At 41.6% G+C, this 17,962-nt stretch overlaps 1 protein-coding gene across 3 annotated transcripts in view; it reads left to right on the forward strand.

Annotated features, from left to right (window-relative positions):
- The first annotated feature begins 241 nt into the window (after positions 1-241).
- Positions 242-17,962, forward strand: part of R3HCC1L (R3H domain and coiled-coil containing 1 like) — a 101,331-nt gene continuing 83,610 nt past the window's right edge. For 2 of the 3 annotated variants that reach the window (XM_056120538.1, XM_056120540.1), the window contains exons 1-2: positions 275-348; positions 14,098-14,155. The gene's annotated coding sequence lies outside the window, so the exon portion shown is untranslated. Of the gene's footprint in view, positions 349-14,097; positions 14,156-17,962 lie in introns of all 3 variants that reach the window. The other variant, XM_056120539.1, reaches the window with a different exon arrangement.

The following is a 17,962-nucleotide window of genomic DNA, read 5'->3' on the forward strand; positions in this document are numbered from 1 at the left end:
CTGTGTTGCAGAGGATGACGTGGAGACGGCGCGGTTGGACGACTATTTTCAAGAACTGGACAGTGAAGAGGAGAGAAGGGGTTGAAATGACCGAGTGGGGTGTGGGGAAAAAAGCATGTTCCCAGGTGAGTCTAACAAGGACGCAGTCATCTGCGCCATCTTGCCAGAAGCGCGACACGTGACCAAGAGGCCGCCCTGGACTACAACTCCCAGAATGCCTCGCGGCACGGGCGCGGGTGGGGGGGGAGGCGGAGGGCGGAGCCGCGGCCTGGAGCGCGCCCCAGCGGCGCGGGCGGAAGAGCTCGGGCGTCGAGGCGGCGGCGGAAGCGGAGAGCGACGGTGCCCCGGGTAACGAGCCGCTCTGTGCCCCCCTTCCCGCCCCCCACCTCTCCCTCTTTCCCTCCGTATTCCTAGTTGGGCCCATCGCTTCCTCTTGTCCCCTCGGACGGGGGACGAGACTCGCCGTAGCGGCTGCCGGTCCCGGGCGGTTTTATTCTCACGTGATGCGCGGGGCGGGCCCCCGCCTGGGGCAGAGGTTCCTGCCGCGCTCCGGCTCTTGCACCCTTTGGGGCGCCCGGGGGAGGGCACCGCTCCCCGGGCGGTTGGCGGGGCGCCTCGGTGCCGGTGCAGGGGCTGTGCCGTCCCGCCGAACTCCTCGCGGAGGGCGCATTCCTCTCCCGGGGCTCAACAGGTCCGGAGCGGGTGTGTAGCGCCCCCCTGCCCCGCCCCCCCACCCCCCGGAGACCCCCGAGGGACCACCCGGGCTTCCTTCGGGCCGGTGGCAAGCCTTGTCCGCGGGGGACCGCGCTTCCCGTCCCGGCCGGCCGTCTCGGGCAGCCCCCGGCTCCCCGCGATCACCGCGGCCCTCCAGGTGGACCGGGGTCCCGGGAGGAGCCAAACTGTCACGCCCTGCCTTGCGGCAACCTCGGGGGTTCACCCGCGGCTGAAAGTCGTGGGGGAACACGAGCTGGGGTCTGCCAGCCGCTCCTGTGTCGTGAGGTCCGGACACGGGGGATTCGTGAGAAAGCACCATTCAGCAACCCCCTCGCCGACCCCACCCCCAGGCCCCGCTCGTGGGCACTTCACTTGGCATCCGCGCTCGCTCATTGCTCCACGCGGCGGATCGCAGCCGTGGCCTTGACCCGGGAAGCTCAGACCAAGCCGGTAGAGAGGGCACGGGTCCTAGGGAATGAGTGTGAGCTGGACTCAGAGCTCTCACTTGGCTGCGAGGAGCTGCCCTGGGGCTCAGATCTGATTCTTCTCGGACGCTATAACCCACAACAATTGTAGACTTGGCTCCCCGCAAAATACGCGCGCGCGCTTGTGCACACTTGTGCAGACACACACTTTGCAAATGCCACTCCCCACCCCCCATAAGTCCCCAGATCCTTTTTCCTTTGTCAGCACCTTCCTGACCCGTCTCTCAAAGCTCTTGATGTGCCCCAGTCTGGTACTAAGAGTGATGCCTTCTGTCTCCCCCAGGTCCCTTTCCTGATGCTGCGCCCAGCTGATTCTAATGCAGTGCAGCTTGCCTTGGAGTGCAAACACTGGGTGTCTTCGCCCCTAGGTGTCTGTGTTAGAGCCTCTTTCCTCATGGGTGGTACTCGGAGTATAGCATCAGTATTCCCATGAGTTGTCTTTCTTTTCTGTTTTTGGGCCACACACGGCGGTGCTCAGAACTTAACTCCTGGCACTTTGCTCAGGGATTGCTCCCTCCTGGCGGATCTCATCAGAATACCATATGGGGTGCTGGGCACCCAACCCAGGTCAGCTGACTACCACGCTGGCGCCCTGCTGGTGCTCTCGCTCAGGTCCCCCCTATCTGTTTTCTGGCAGGTAAGCCCTCAGACTCTAAAGCAGGTGGCTTTTCCCCTTAGAGATGAGAGATTTTGGAGTTAAAGTTTTAAAGAATGGGTTGCGGGAGTAGTTGCCTAGTCTTGTTTTTATTCTGAAACTGTTGATTGGGAAACAGAATGTGGTTGAGGGATGCGAACAGTGTATTAGTTGAGTATATAACGCGGAACATATTTGAGTATCCAGCAATTTGAGTATCCAGCAGCTGTCGCTTCTACTTTATACCTTTGGGCAAGTTATTTTTGATCTCTTTGAGCAACTTTATTTTCTTAAATAGCATTTATCTCACAAGGTGTCAGTGAGGATTAAATGAGATGTGAACATAAAGAGCTCAGAGTGCCTAAAACAAGTGCTCATTATTTTTACCTGTTGTAATTAATGACTATGATGATAAAAACCGATGACAATTTTAGGTATGTGTTTTCTTGATATTCCATCTTGTTTATACAGTGAGAATGGTTTTCTCTCACCCCACCCCCCCCAACTTAAAAACTACTAACAGACCATCTCAGATTGCAAGGGTGACCTTTTTTGTTATTGTTGTTGGTTTGTAGCAATTGTGTATTATTTAAAGATCATGTGCCTGATGTTTTTATTTTCAGAGGTTTTCAGATGCTATTGTGAAAAGGTGGTTGGGATTTGCTTGTGGGCTGGTGCTTTAGAGTTCGCAGTTTCCTGCTCACACATTGTAGCTTGTAGCTGAACAGTTCTCTCCTTGAAATGCAAGTATCGGTGATTGACTTTAGAGCATTATAAAGCATTTTCCTCCATTTATTTTTTTTCCCATTTATAAACTGTAGTTCGGCCTATTGGGTAGGTCCTAGAAGACATAGTGACCCTCGCTTGGTGGGTTGTGCAGTCGTGAAGTTGGTGTGTGTCTATTTGCAAGACTGCAGAGTTTAGCGGAACAAAGGAGAAGGCCTGGTAGAGAAGAAGTGATTTGTTGGTTAAAGTAAATACATAGTTAAGAATTGAAATACTTGTTTTTAATGTTTTCAAACAACACCATGTTGAGTATAAGTATCTGCAGTTGCAGATGTTCAGGAAATGTTTCCTTTTCTTTTTTTGATGTCTCCTGTGAATGTGCAACTCGCCACTTAAAATTTTTCATTATAGACACATATTAAAGCTATGACAATAGCTTAGATTCTATTTTGCACTGTAATGAGTTGCTCTTTATGTTTCAAACACTTGTTACTTTATTTTTACTTAAAAATTCTTTTTTGAAGGTATATTCTCTTGTTCTCAATTGGATGCTTAGAAATGATTGTGCTGAATTGTTCTTTAAAAAGCATTTTTATTATTTCTGAAATTTTAGTAATTTGGGACAGGGGACTTGGGGCCACATGACCTGGCAGTGCTTGGGGGTGCTGCCAGTTCTGTGCTTTTGCTAGGAGGAGGGGGTGTCACACTTGGTAGGTCTCAGGGGACCTTGCGGTGCTGGAGATTGGAGATTGAACCCATCTCTCCTCTGTGCAAAATGTAACCTGTTGAGCTACCTCTGTAGCCCATTGCTAAATAGTGTTTTACAGGGGCATTTTGTCAATTGCCTTGTGTCAGTGCACATGCCGGAGATGGTGTATCTTATTGTGGAAATGACCTAAAACTTAGAGTCAGACAGATCAAAGCATGGATACAGGCTCAACTAAGTCTTATCATTCTGAATCTATTTTTCTCATCATTTGTGAAAAAAATAGATGGTATTATTGCTAATCACCATTTAAAATTTTTATTGCTATTTTTCTAGTAGTCAGATTTTGATGATGTATCAGTATTCATTCCATCAATGCTTCACATAATCAGTGTATTTCTTTGTCAGCCAAGGTTAAGGTTATTGGCTGTGACCATGAAACCCTTAAACACAGCAAAACTAATTGGCCAACATGGAGTTTGAATCTGTGACCCTGTCCTCAGTAGCTCTAAGTTAACTATTCACAAAAATCTCACTAGAATGAATGCAAAGACTGACATATTGTTGACTGGGCACACATAGAATTCATCAGACATAGTAAAAGTAAATGAACTAGTGCCAGAATACAGGTGTAAATTTTTAATGAGAAATTTATATAAATATGACTTGCCCAGGTATTAAGTTGGCCACCCATAGGATAGCCACTAATCTGAACTATAATTTAGGTATTTCCTCTAGCTGTTGAGTTGTATTTGTTACTGAGTTGCTGCCTCCCGAAGTGAGAAGAAATTGAATGAGGCTAAGTCACATCTTGAAAGGGAACCTCATTTCTACTATGGTATGGAATGAGAAAATGCGCTCTTAGATAGTGGTAGAAACGTTTAGAGTTCTCTGTTAATGAGCTCTGCTGGATGGACAAAGCCTAGGAAACTACTAAGAGCTTAGTGAATTATAGAGAAGTTCCAGTTGTCAGAGCTATAGATAGAAGCTGTGGGACATTGCTCAGCAGCAGTAGACCTGCATTCGGCTATTTTCTCCTCTTAATAAAAACACAAACCAGTTGTTCCCAGCTTGCTAAGCACTTTTCACTGGTAACCTTCTGTGTAGTTTTCCATTCTTCAGATTCACTCATCTGTATGTTATTCCTTTTGGCTCTTGTGCTTTTTTTGCATGTCAAGCAAGGGTGGTTTGGAATTGGGATAAAGACAGAAGCACTGGGCCTTAGAGATAGTATAGGAAGTTAAGGCACTGGCCTTGCAGGCAGCTGTAGCCATGGCAATGGGTCGAGTCCTAGCACTGCATATGGTCTCCCAAGTACTGCCAGGTACCGAGCACAGAGTCAGGAATGGCTCCTGAGTACCACTGGGTGTGCCTGTTCTCCCCGCCCCAACCCCGCTCAGCATCACCAACAACAAAAAACCAGAGAAGCATCACTGGAAACAGCAGGTTCTGGTGTCAGGCAGTGGTTTCCAGGTAGCACTGGTTAAGCTACAAATATAGGGGAATGGATTACTGTTCATAGAGAGACACGTGTTTGGCAGTTTGGTGACCATTTAATTTGGTGCACAGGCAAAAAATATGTGGCACTCAGGTGAGATTTGCCTCATAGGAAATTTGAATATTGTAATGTTATTATTGGCTTGCAGTTTGGTTGCTTTAAGTATTTTGCTATAGGCTGCTAGATCAGTATATAGAAGTATCAGAGAAGTTGGATTTTACGTCTGTTCTCTTAAATTTATATCAATAATTCTGTTGATATTTTCCTGTCATCTCCAAAATGGAGATAATAATGTCCATTGCAAATATTTATAGCTAGCTAGTAAAAAGAAGAAAATTAAGTATTCATTATAAGTTTAGCTAGTAAAAAGAAGAAAATTAAGTATTCATTATAAGTTAAGAAATACCACATTTATGCTTTCTATTACATTAAAATTTTGTTAAATACGAAATTTATTTTGCACATTCAACTTGCAAACATGAAGCCAACTTTTGTTATAGATGTCTTTTAATGACTTCATTTATAGTGTGCTTCTAAACACATAAAGTTTTTTTTCTTTTTAGACACTTTTGGGTCACATCTAGCTGTGCTCAGGGCTGACTCTTGGCAATATGCTTAGGGATCACTCCAGGTAGGTCTGGGGGACCGTAAGTGATCTTGGGATCAGACCTGGCTTGACTATGAGCAAGGGAAGTGCCTTACTCACTGGAACATCTTTCTTGCCCCCAAAATATGTGTGTGTGTGTGTGTGTGTGTGTGTGTTTAAATGTAGTAAATGCTTACTCTCAAAAATGTAGAAAATACAGTAACTTTAACAAAAATTACTTATCTAGTAATCCAGACTGTCTAATAAGACTGTTTCAAAGCATTTAGTAAATGTCTCCTACTTCTTTTCTGTAGAGTTGTGTTTATTCATAAACTTTTTATTGATTGAGGTTCTGTGATTAATAGTATTGTTAGTGCTGGTTTCCTATGCACATAATTCCATCACCAGTGTACCCACCTCCCTCTCCCAAGGACCCCAACACCCTTCTCTTTCAGGCTCCCACTCCCCTTCCCCCACCCTTCTCATTCTCTTGTGTGGATTAGTTCTCTGATTGCCTTATTACTTTTCCACCTTTGTTGCCACCTTGCTTCGTATCTCTAAGCCCCACATATGACAGGGATCGTTCTGTATCTAGACTTTTTCTGCTTACTGACTTCACTCACCAGGATATCCTCTGGTCCCATCCATATTGCAACAAGTTGCATGATTTTGTTTTTTCTTAGAGTTGCATAGTATTCCATTGTGTGTATATATGCTACTTCTTGATCCATTTGTCTGTCCTTGGGTATTTGAGTTGTTTCCATATCTTAGCTATTGTACTAAGTTTTATGATGGCAGGGTGTGCATATATATCCTTTCACATCATTGTTTTTGTGTTTTGGGATAGATGCCAGAAAGTCATGTGGGAATTCTATTCCTGTTTTTTTTGAGAGATCTCCATATTGCTTTTCACAGAGACTGATCCAGATGACATTCCTGCCAACAGTGTTTGAGAGTTCCTTTCTCACCAGATCCCTCCCAACACTGGCTGTTTCCAGACTTTTTGCTTTGTGCCATTCTCACTGACATGAGATGATATCTCAGTATGGTTTTGAGTTACTTGTCCCTAATCACGAATAATGATAACACTTTTTTTATATGCCTACTTAATGACCATCTATATGTCTTCTTTGGGAAAGTGTCCTTTTATTTTCTTACCCCATTTGTGGCAGGAGTCGTTCAATTTTTGTTGTTGCTGAGTTTTATGAGTAAAACTGTTTTAAGTCTAAAATGATACTATAACTATTTGCAGTGGAATTAACTCTGCATTCCTATTTATACTTTATTTGTATACCTGCCTTTATGCCTTTCCTCCCAATTTGGATTAACTGTGGGCTACATTACTTTGTATCTTAGGTATCTAGCAGAGTCTCTTAAACTGGAAATATTTGAAGTGAATGACTGTTTTCTAAGTAAATTTTCTATAATAATAATAGGTATTGTTATTACTGTGTGTTTGGTGCTGGGGATTGAAGACGGGGCCTTCTCACAAAAGCAAAATAAATGCTCTACTGCTGAACTCTGTCCCTTGTTCTGAAACTATCTTTATTTTAAAAGTTTTGCCCAGTTTCTTGGATTAGATTCCTAAAATTGAGAAAAGATTGATTTAAGGGCATGTGTGCATGCATTTATTTAATCTGAAGCTATTGAGCTGGGAAAGTGTGCTTTTCTGGTTCCCTTTTGTCATGTAGAAAGCAACTCTGAAACTTGCTGTAAAACAACCATTTTGTTATGCTATTGATTCTGTCGGAATTCAGACAGGACAGTGTGTCTTAGCGAGAAAGACTCTCAAGCTGGTGGTGACTTGATGACTGGCAGCTGGAACTGGAGGCTTCTCACTTGGGTGTTTGATAGTAGGTGCTGCCTGACTCTAGAATACAGACTTTTCATTGTATAAAATACAAAGAAATTTATTTATTATTTGTTAATGATAAAATTTATTTATTGTAAAATTTACAATACAGCTCATTGGAGCTTCTTAACATTGCGGTGGCATCTGTTTGCCGAATGAACATTCTAAGAGGACCAAGTGAAAATTGATGTACATTTATGACCTCTCATTGGATCTCATGAAATGTTCCTATATTCACTGGGTTCAAGGAGAGCAGTGGTTGCGTGGAATCCACATCTCCCAGAGAATCACCCTGTAAGAAAAGCATAGGGGTTTTGTGCTTTTGTGGGTTTGTGCCGCCTTTAGAGAGACTGTCACTTGTCCTTCTTGAACTAAAAAATACAAAATTAAAGAGTGAGTTGCCACTATCACTTTTTTAAAAAAAAATTATTTTAATGTAGACAAAATCCACAACTGTTGGTACGATTCTAGAGCTGAAAATTAGATAACAAAGCTCCTGTGTTAAAACTCAGTATAAAATAATTTTTTTCATGTGCAAATTGTAGCTCATCACAGTTTTGTTAAGTCCTTGTCTAAGAATTTACTGAGCTGTTTGTTGCTAGTGAGCCTTCTGTGTTACTGTGTTTGTTTGTTGAGTGTAGTTGGCTTTTCTGTTATTTTTCCCACCTAATGGGTGTCTAATGGGTGTGCTCCTACTGGAATATCAGTATTGAGGAATTTGGAGGTGTTATGTGCAGCCTGCAGTCTAGAGAGTTCAGGCCTTTTGTCTGGGTCGATGAGTTGGTATGGCAGCGGATATGAGAGTTGGGTGTGGTTACTGGGGTTTCTGGGAAGTACTCAGTGTGGGTGGGGTGACCTGGGGTGGGCATGGGAAGGGGAGGCTGCCCACTCTGACTCCGAGAAGTCACCATAGCTTTCAGCCTGGGCACTGGGGTACCTGAAATTATTTGCAGTTTGGCCCCATCCCCTTTTTAGAAAAAATAATTACACTTCTGTAGAAATTTGCCATCTTTAAGGAAACAAACAGAAATTCCCTCCTCCCCCACCCCCAATTTGCACTGAGAGGCTAACATCCTAGCCTTTCCCCCAGAGTTTCTTCATAGATGTGGCCACCTCCTCTCCCCCTCACCTCCTCCTGCCGGAGCCACTTTGGTGAAGACTGCTTGAGTTGAAGGCACTTCTGTGCAAAGTACCTGTGATGAAAACAGTGTTTAAGAAAGGTTGTCCCGGTAGCTTTGTGGGATAATCGCAAGTAGGAAGTGACCAGAGACTATTTCAATATTACATTAGTGGAATAATGTAGAAGTGGAAAACGTGATAGCTCTTATGAAGGAAGTACAACAAGTGTGGGGTTAAAATAGAGTTGGGAGTCTAAGGATACCTTAGAGTTTTGAGCTCGAGGTCTTAAATATGTAAGTTCAATTGCTGATAAAATGTTTAGGTATTAAATAATTGAAGTGGCAGTTAAAAAATCTGGTGCTATAAAAATAAAAGTAATGTAAATGGATGATCTGTCTTTTAAAGTGGTCTGTTTTGGGGACCTTGCATTTGGTCAAGAAAATAACTATCATTTGGGTTTTTTTTTTTTTTTAGAATTGCTTCCAGAACATGTAGACATACAAGAAAAGTCTACTTTGTCTTTACTCAATGGTCATAGCCTTTGTCCCCAAAAGAGTATTTTGCATATTTACCATATTTGTTTCAGAGTGATATTTGGCGGTGCATGTATTATTCTACAGGGGTATAGTATTAGCATGGAGGATACTTAAAAGCATATTGTGGTTGTGGAGGACAACTTAGAGAAGACATAAGATAGCACCCTTGGAATAAGTGCTGTGTTTGCTTTAACCAGCATGAGTTTTGGAAAGTCTAGTGTGAATGATTTCTTCAGTGCATTAACTATGTGCCTTGAGCATGGTACTTAATTTGTCTGGGTCTTGGTTTCTTCACTTGTGAAGTGGAATGCTGATAGCATTCTTCACTTGGTAGGATTGTTGGGAGGTTTGGCTCGGGGACTTGGAACAATGCCTGGTATATGTTAAGAGCTCAGTTAATATTAGCTTATTTAATACCACCACAGCAAACTGCTATTACCACGATCACAGTTAACTTTTGTCTTAAAAATCAAGTTATGTTTCTATGTAATTATGTGTCATATAAGTGGAATGATAAGCAACTGGAAATAATATTAGGGTTCAAGTGAAAGATTAGACATACAGAGTTAATGATGTTTTAGGATGTTTGGCTTCGAGCATAGTGGCAGAGCAGCAGAAAAGAACCAGGGTAGAATATTGAGCAGAATCCTCAGGGAGGGAGAAGACGCAGAAGAGAATCTGGCTAGGCGCAGAGGAGAATTGCTTAAAGAAAACAAGGCGTTTCCACTTGTATCGAGCACATATTAGGGTTAGATTTGACAGTAATCAAATAATGGGAGGATGGGACATCACAGAAGTTAATTTCAGTTCCAGGAATACCAGGAGGAGTCTAGGGTTGGTGTGGCGTGCTCTCTGTGCTGGGGTGTGCTGTAGCAGTGAAATGCTCCTCTCATCATGGAGACTGGCCTTTTCCAAAGTCACTTTATTTATTATTTTTTTAAATTTTTATTTATTTATTTATTTGCTTTTTGGGTCACACCTGGCGATGCACAGGGGTTACTCTTGGCTCATGCACTCAGGAATTACTCCTGGCGGTGCTCAGGGGACCATATGGGATGCTAGGAATTGAACTCAGGTCGGCCGCATGCAAGGCAAACGCCCTACCCGCTGTGCTATCTCTCCAGCCCCTTTTTTTATTTATTTTTAATTAATTTTTTTAAATTAGTGAAACACCATGAGGTACAGTTACAGACTTACAAACTTTCGTGCTTGGGTTTCAGTTATACAGTGATCGTGTACCCATCCCTTCACCAGTGCCTGTTCTCCACCACCAATGATCCTAGTAGCCCTCACACCCCATCCCACTCCACCCCACCCTGCCTCTGTAGCAGGGCAGTCCCTTTTGCTCACTCTTTCCTTCAGGGTCTTATAGTTTACAATAGAGGTATTGAGTGGCCATTGTGTTCGGTCTATAGTCTACTTTCAGCACGCATCCCGAGCGAGTCCTCCAAACATCCTTTACTTGGTGTTCTCTTCTTTACCTGAGCTGCCTTTTCCCCCAGCATGTGCTGCCAGCTTCCAAGCCCTGGAGCAGACCTCCTGGTACTTATCTCCACTATTCTTGGGTGTTTGACTCCCATTCTGTTACTTTATATTCCCCAGATGAGTGCAGTGTTTCTATGTCTGTCCCTCTCTTTCTGACTCATTTCACTTAGTATGATACTTTCCATGTAGAACCACTTGTGTGTAAATTTCATGACTTCATCTTTTCTAACAGCTGCATAGTATTCCATTGTGTAGATGTACCAAAGTTTCTTTAACCAGTCATCTGTTCTCGGGCACTCGGGTTTTTTTCTAAATTTTGGCTATTGTGAACAGTGCAGCAATGAACATAGACATGCAGATGTCATTTCGACTGTACTTTTTGCCTCTCCAGGATATATTCCCAGGGGTGGTATTGCTGGGTCAGATGGAAGCTCAGTTTCTAATTTTTTGAGAATCGTCCATGTTTTCCAAAAGGGCTGAACCAGTCGGCATTCCAACCAGCAGTGAAGGAGGGTCCCTTTCTCGCTACATCCACGCCAACACAGGTTGCTTTTGTTCTTTTGGATGTGGGCCAGTCTCTGTGGTGTGAGATGATATCTCATTGTTGTTTTAATCTGCATCTCCCTGATGATTAGTGATGTAGAACATTTTCTCACGTGCCTTTTTGCCATTTGGATTTCTTCTTTGAGAATGTTTCTGTTCATTTCGTTGCCCCATGTTTTGATGGGGTTATATGTTTTCTTCTTGTAGAGTTCAACCAGTGCTTTGTGTATCCTTGATATCAACCCCTTGTTGGATGGGTACTGGGCGAATATTCTTTCCCATTCTGTAGACTGTCTTTGTATTTTGGTCACTGTTTCTTTTGAGGTGCAGATGCTTCTTATTTTAAGATAGTCCCATTTATCTATCTCTGTTTTCTCTTGCTTGGCCAGTGGCGTGTCATCTTTGAAGATACCGTTAGCTTCAATGTCATGGAGGGTTTTGCCAACCTTGTCTTCAATGTACCTTATGGATTTAATCCATTTTGATCTTACTTTTGTACATGGTGTTAGGTAGAGATCTGAGCCCTTTTTTTTTTTTTTGCATGTAGCTGTCCAGTTTTGCCAGCACAGTTTGTTCAAGAGGCTTTCCTTGCTCCACTTCACATTTCTTGCTCCCTTATCAAAGATTAGATGATCATATGTTTGGGGGGAGATGTCAGTATATTCAACCCTGTTCCATTGGTCTGCAGCTCTGCCTTTGTTCCAGTACCATGCTGTTTTATTTATTTCTGCTTTGTAGTAGAGTTTGAGGTTGGGGAGGTTGATTCCTCCCATTTTCTTTTTCCCAAGAATTGCTTTAACTACTCGTGGGTGCTTATTGTTCCTGAATTTTAGGAGTGTTTGCTCCATTTCTTTGAAGAATGTCATGGGTAACCTTATAGGGATCGCATTGAACTTGTACAATGTTTTGGGGAGTATTGCCATTTTGAGAATGTTAATTCTCCGATCCATGAGCAGGGGATAAATTTCCATTTCCTCACATCCTCTTTAATTTCCTGAAGTAGCGTTTTATAGTTTTCTTTGTACAGCTCTTTTACGTTCTTAGTTAAGCTGATTCCTAGGTACTTGATTTTCTGGGGCACAATTGTGAACGGGATTATTTTTTCATGTCACTTTTTTCTCTCTGATTATTTGCGTATAGGAAAGCCATGGACATTTGGGTGTTGGTTTTATAGCCTGCAACCTTACTATACCAGTCTATTGTTTCTAGGAGTTTCTTGGTGGAGGTTTTAGGGTTCTCTAAGTATAGTATAATATCATCTGCCAATAGTGAGAACTTGATTTCTTCCTTTCCTACCTGAATGCCCTAATATCTTTTTCTTGCCTAACCACCACTGCAAGTACTTCCAATACTATATTGAACAGCAGTGGAGAGAGTGGGCGTCCTTGTCTCATCCCTATTCTTAGAGGGAAGGCTCTTAGTTTTCCCCCTCCAAAGTCACTTTAGAATCTAAAATACCAACAGTTGCTCCTGCCATTTTCTACATAGCTGACCAGCAGGAAGGGTATGGAGGTGGGATGGTCTACATCTTAAGGATGAAGAGCTTTTGAAAACTTTGTATACCATGGTTTTATTTCATTGGTGAAACTTAATCACTTATCAGTAACATCCTGTTGGAGAAGTTAGGAAATGTAAACTGTTTTGAGAAACCTGTTTAGAAATAATAAACAGGAATAAAAGGGATATCCAAATGGAGGTAGATGAACAGAATACAGTATAGACGGATTTTGTCTTTAGAACACTTTCTATAATTATGAAGTATAAAACTGCTGTTATCAAATTGCATCATAGAACTTTATTTTTAGGATATCCAACCTTCACGAATCCTTGCTTAAATAGGATTATTGGTCTCGAATAAGAAAAGGAATTAGTATGTGTGGGTGCATATACAGTGTGTATATATGTATGAGAGTATATACATGTGCATATATATGTATACAGCAACTTTGTATAAAGAACTTATAGTAAATAAACTTTTGATAAATTATAGGCTTAAAATACAATAAGCCTATAATTTTACCTAGTGTTCTACTCAGTCTTTAGTTTGGTTGCTTTTGGCCAGTGTTTTTAATCCATCTCTGTCCTTTTATATCACCATTCTCTCTCTCTCTCTCTCACTGTTGTTAATCGTTCTTCCCAAAATAGATAAATGAGCAAATTTAATTAAATGTGTTATTTGCTCTGTCTCCTGATCATTAATGAATTTGTAACTAAGGTCAAGCCTACAGTCTTCGTCGTATTACAATTACTGAATTCTCTTTGTTGAGTCAATTGGTAATTATTTGCTTTCAAAATTGTTGTGCTTTTGAAGTTTCTTCTATAATTCTTGCACTTTTATATTCTTTCAATATTAAAAATACTTTGTCGTCTACCCAAAACGGGGAGAACATTTCCCCTGTTTTTTTTTATCCATTTTAAGTGAAACTTTTATTTGTATGTTTTCTTTCTTTCCTAAAAATTCAGGGCAGCTTCTCAGCCGAGACTTGCTGTCTGGGTCAGCTCCATTGCTCTTTCCGATGATTGTGGTCATCCTTAACACTTTTATTTCCTCTCGGGTTTGTTTCCTATATTGTTGAAACTCTTATCTTCCTTATTCATCGAGGCTCCTTCTGCTTATATGAAGCACATCCTCTATAGTTGTGTCAGATGGAAATAATGGTGCCGCAGCACAGAGCAGGGCAAAGTCTGCCTGGCACTTGGCTTGCTCCTGCCTTCTGCTCCTGGTGCAGCTGTCATCTGGGGCCCGGACGCCTCACTCACCAATATTCCTGCACTTCTCTGATGTCTGATGTCTTGATTTCCGTAGCCCATATCTTTTTAATTTTTGTTTTTGTTTGCTTTTTGGGTCACACCCAGCGATGCTCAGGGGTTACTCCTGACTCTGCACTCAGGAATTACCCCTGGCGGTGCTCAGGGGACCATATGGGTTGCTGGGAATCGAACCCAGGTTGGCCGCATGCCAGGCAAACGCCCTACCCGCTGTGCTATTGCTCCAGCCCCCATCTTTTAAATTATTATTATTATTTAATTCCTCCTTTGATGTCAAAGGTTGAGGTCATTTCTCACTAGAATTTCAAGCACAGTCTGATCTTCATGAAGCGGATCATTGGTTTGAAGAGAGTGAAAGGTTTTGAGGGGAGGATTTAAGTAGTTGAGTTCTTTAGAAGACTCTTTCTTTGGGCAGCACTGAATGTTGTATTGGTTCACTTTCAGGGTTATGTTCATCGCAGTAACTTCGTTCCTGGCTGTTGGTTCGTAAAAGTTGGCTGAAGTAAGTTGTCGTTATTATTAAACGGGGTTCAAATTGGTTCTTCTGGCCTCCTTTTAGAATGAGCTGTATCTTTTTCTCAGTAAATTGGCTCTTCTGTCCCATTTTTACCTTGGGTATGAACTGTATCTTTTTCTTAGATTGCAGGAGCTTTAAATTCTCAGCCCTCCAAAGAGAGGTCATAGGAGGGATTTTTTTCCCCCCTTTAGCCTTTCTGTGTCAAAATGTCTTTATTTTCTGTACTTAGAGTTAAATTATTGCTATAGTTTAGCTGATTGTAAATTGTAGGCATGTTTTTCTTCAGAACTTTGAGTGTACACATTATTTTTTTCCCCTCCCCTCTTGGTCCTCTTTTGCTGCTGAGAAGTTTGATGCTAACGTGAGTCCTCCATTTTGTTTGACCCTTTATGCTGGACGCTTGTTGGATCTCTACTGTTACCCCTAGTATTCTGAGGTTTCACAGCAATGTGCCTTATGACCATTTTTATGTATTGTGCTGGGTATTTGTAGATGCAAGGAAAGCTCTTTTTTTAAATTTTACTTTATTGAATCACCATGAGATACAGTTATAAATCTTCATGTTTAGGTTACAATCACACAATGATCAAACACTCATCCCTCTACCAGTGCACATTCCCCACCACCAATCTCCCGAGTATGCCACCCTCCCTTACCCACCCTCCCCTTGCCTCCCTGGCAGACAATTTCCCCCATACTCTCTCTTTACTTTTGGGCATTATGGTTTGCAACACAGAAACAACAATGAGATATCATCTCACACCACAGAGACTGGCACATGGTCAAAAGAACAGAAGCAGCAAGTACTGGCATGGATGTGGTGGAAAGGAACGCTCTTTCACTGTTGGTGGGGATGCCCACTGGTCCAGCCTTTCTGGAAAACAATTTGGACATTCCTTCAAAAACTAGTGATTGAGCTTCCATATGACCCCACAATACCACTTCTGGGAATATATTGTGAGGATGCAAAAAAGTGTAGTAGAAATGACATTTGTACCTTTAGGGAAGCTCTTCCAATGTAGAACTGCTAGCGTTTTGGAAGGGGGGGGGCATGGAGCAGGATCTGGTATAGGCAGTAGATCTCAGTACTAACATGCTCACTTAATTACCCATTTTTTCACACCCTTGCATTCTAGTCACTCCCCAAACCAGAGAGCACCTGCTGCACATTTTGCAGAGATAGCCTTTAATGTTAGGGAGGGGGAGAGATCTAAGGATCCAAGTGTTGCTGTAAAACGGCTTTATCTGCTGCCCCTCACTTCCTCTTCGCTGAGTCTGAGGTTTCTGGCTTGGAGTTCTGTCTGTAATTGGATTGGGCTTCAACTTTTTCTACTGCTGGATAGATGACCAGTATCAGTGGGTTATCATTCATCGAAATATGTTCCATTGTTCACCTTTTTATTTTTTCTCCCATTTCTCCATCCTCTGGGTTTATGTCTTTAACAAAACATCTGTACAATTAGTGGGATTTGGGGGAAGAAGCAAAATTAGATGTGTATGTTCATTCCATTCTTTTTTATTTTTTGGTGGTGCTGGGATCAGATCCAGGGCCTCACACATGAGGCTGTGCATTATCTTTGAGCCACAGCTCTGATCCCTATTCTACTCTCTTAACAACACAGGTGATGTGGTGAGACTAACTGGAATATTTTTCAATGGACACTTGATTATTCCGGTTTTAATATGTGAAATTCAAAGGGGCACAGAATATAGCTCTCAAGTACAGTAGCCAAATGCAGGTCTGCAGAGAGGGCACTGGTAAGGGAAAATTACTTCATTCCTTCCTTGATTACGGACTGTTCCTTTAATATCTAAGAATAATTTTCAGAAAAAAGTAAAAGTGATTCATGCTTATAAGTATGAAGTGATAAGAAAGGATTACTTATGCTATTCAGTACTAACTAGAAAGAGTGCCCCCCTTCAATGCATTTACATTGTATTTGTGTAAGTATGTTTAAATGCATGCGTTCATTCTATATTATTTCGCTTCTCACCCAGTGTTACCATTTTACAGGTATGTATCTCTTGAATAAAGAAACCTATTTTTGCACAGAATTTAGAGATTATATTAGCAACATCTAAGAGTATTTATTTGAATATAGATGTTGTGCTAGGAACTGTGTTAAGATCTTCCCTTAAAGCTTAATTCTCCCTAATCTTTGTTTTAGTTGTTCAAAGTGGTGACTGGGGGTTGCACATCTGGTTGTGGTGCTGATACTTCTTTAGTTGCAAGTACATGCCAGGGTGGTGCATACTTTAACTATGGTGTTTGCACATATCTGGCTGCCATGGGTCAGAGATCATACATTTCAGTTTGGTATTTGGGGTGGGGGTGGGGGTCCCAAACAGCAAAAATTCCAAGATTATTATATGTGGGAGGCACTGGGAATTGAACTTACAGCCTCATGCTTGCATGGGAAGTATTTTTCCTACTTAGACACCCTTAGACCACCCCCCCCATTATCTTTATTTTTATCTTGTTTATATTGATATAACAAACAACAGAAAAAATGTAAGAAAGTATAAAATTTTCACTCAGATACCCCGAACATTAATGCTTTTTACTATGATCCTTTGCTTTCCCTGAATTTATTGCTGAATTATTGGAGAATAAGATGTAATCTTCTCCCTTGTGTACCTAAATAATTAGGAGTGCATTTTCTAAAAAAACACAAGGATATTCTTTGTATGCAGCTGCAATACAGTTGACGAAATCAGGAAATTAACATTGATTTAATCTTTCCCGATCTACAGACTTGTTTTCACCTACTGCCCCAATTATGTAGTTTTAGAGCAGAGGAAACTTTCAGGAATGGAATGCATTTGGTTGGCAGATTATTTTTTAAATTTCCTTTAATCTCAGACATTTCCTTTGTCACTTTTTTTTATGACAATGATATTGAAGCATAGGCCAGTGATTTTGTAGAGTTGCCTCTAATTTGGTTTATGTGATGCTTTCTAGTGAGTGGATGATGGTTTTCCCGTTTGGCAGGAATACCTTACTAGGGGCATTAAGTCTCTCAGGGCAGCATATCAGGAGATACAGGGTGTTGAAATACTGGTAAAGTAATATCAACTCTTTTTATTAAGGTTTTCCTATGGAAATTTATATGATGAAATCATGTAAAGTTATATAAGATGAACCTAGTTAGAGCTTCTTGTAGTTAACAACTTGAGGAGTATATGCTACCTAAAACTTACATAATGTTAGTGATACTTTAGTTTTTCTAAAAAAGTGAGACATTGCTTAAAGAATGACAACAGATTATAAGGAGACGAGAATCTAGTTGGACACAGTATCGAGTTGGCTCAATTCCATAGGACAACTCAGGAACAGTGCCTCAATAAAGACATAAAATACATAGAAGGAATGATGGAATTTGAAATTTAAGGAAGCATCATGAAAGTGAGTTAAGCAAAAATCACTAGTGGATATTAGAAGTTCATGTTTAATGTAATTGAACTATTTTCCCAATAGAAGATGAAAATAATGATTAATTTTTTTAGCAGTTAATAGTGCTTTGCTGTGGGTTGGCTTTTAGAAGGATTCTCTTTAACCTCATTAAGAAAGAGCCTTGCACATTACCTTTTCTGGATCTCTGTTCCGAACAGTCTGTTAATAATGACAAATTCCAAGGAGAATCAATTCTGAGCCGTTAACCTCCTGTAAGAGGAAATTGGGCAGGATTTCAGAAAGACCATTGTGACAGAGTGGGCTGTGGGGGATGGGTTGGATTATTCTCTGTGAAACACTTTTGTGCACATCTGAGTTAAAAAAAAAACCACCCCCAC

This window comes from Sorex fumeus, unplaced genomic scaffold (assembly GCF_029834395.1).
Source record: "Sorex fumeus unplaced genomic scaffold, SorFum_2.1 ptg000043l, whole genome shotgun sequence".
Classification (NCBI taxonomy): domain Eukaryota; kingdom Metazoa; phylum Chordata; class Mammalia; order Eulipotyphla; family Soricidae; genus Sorex; species Sorex fumeus.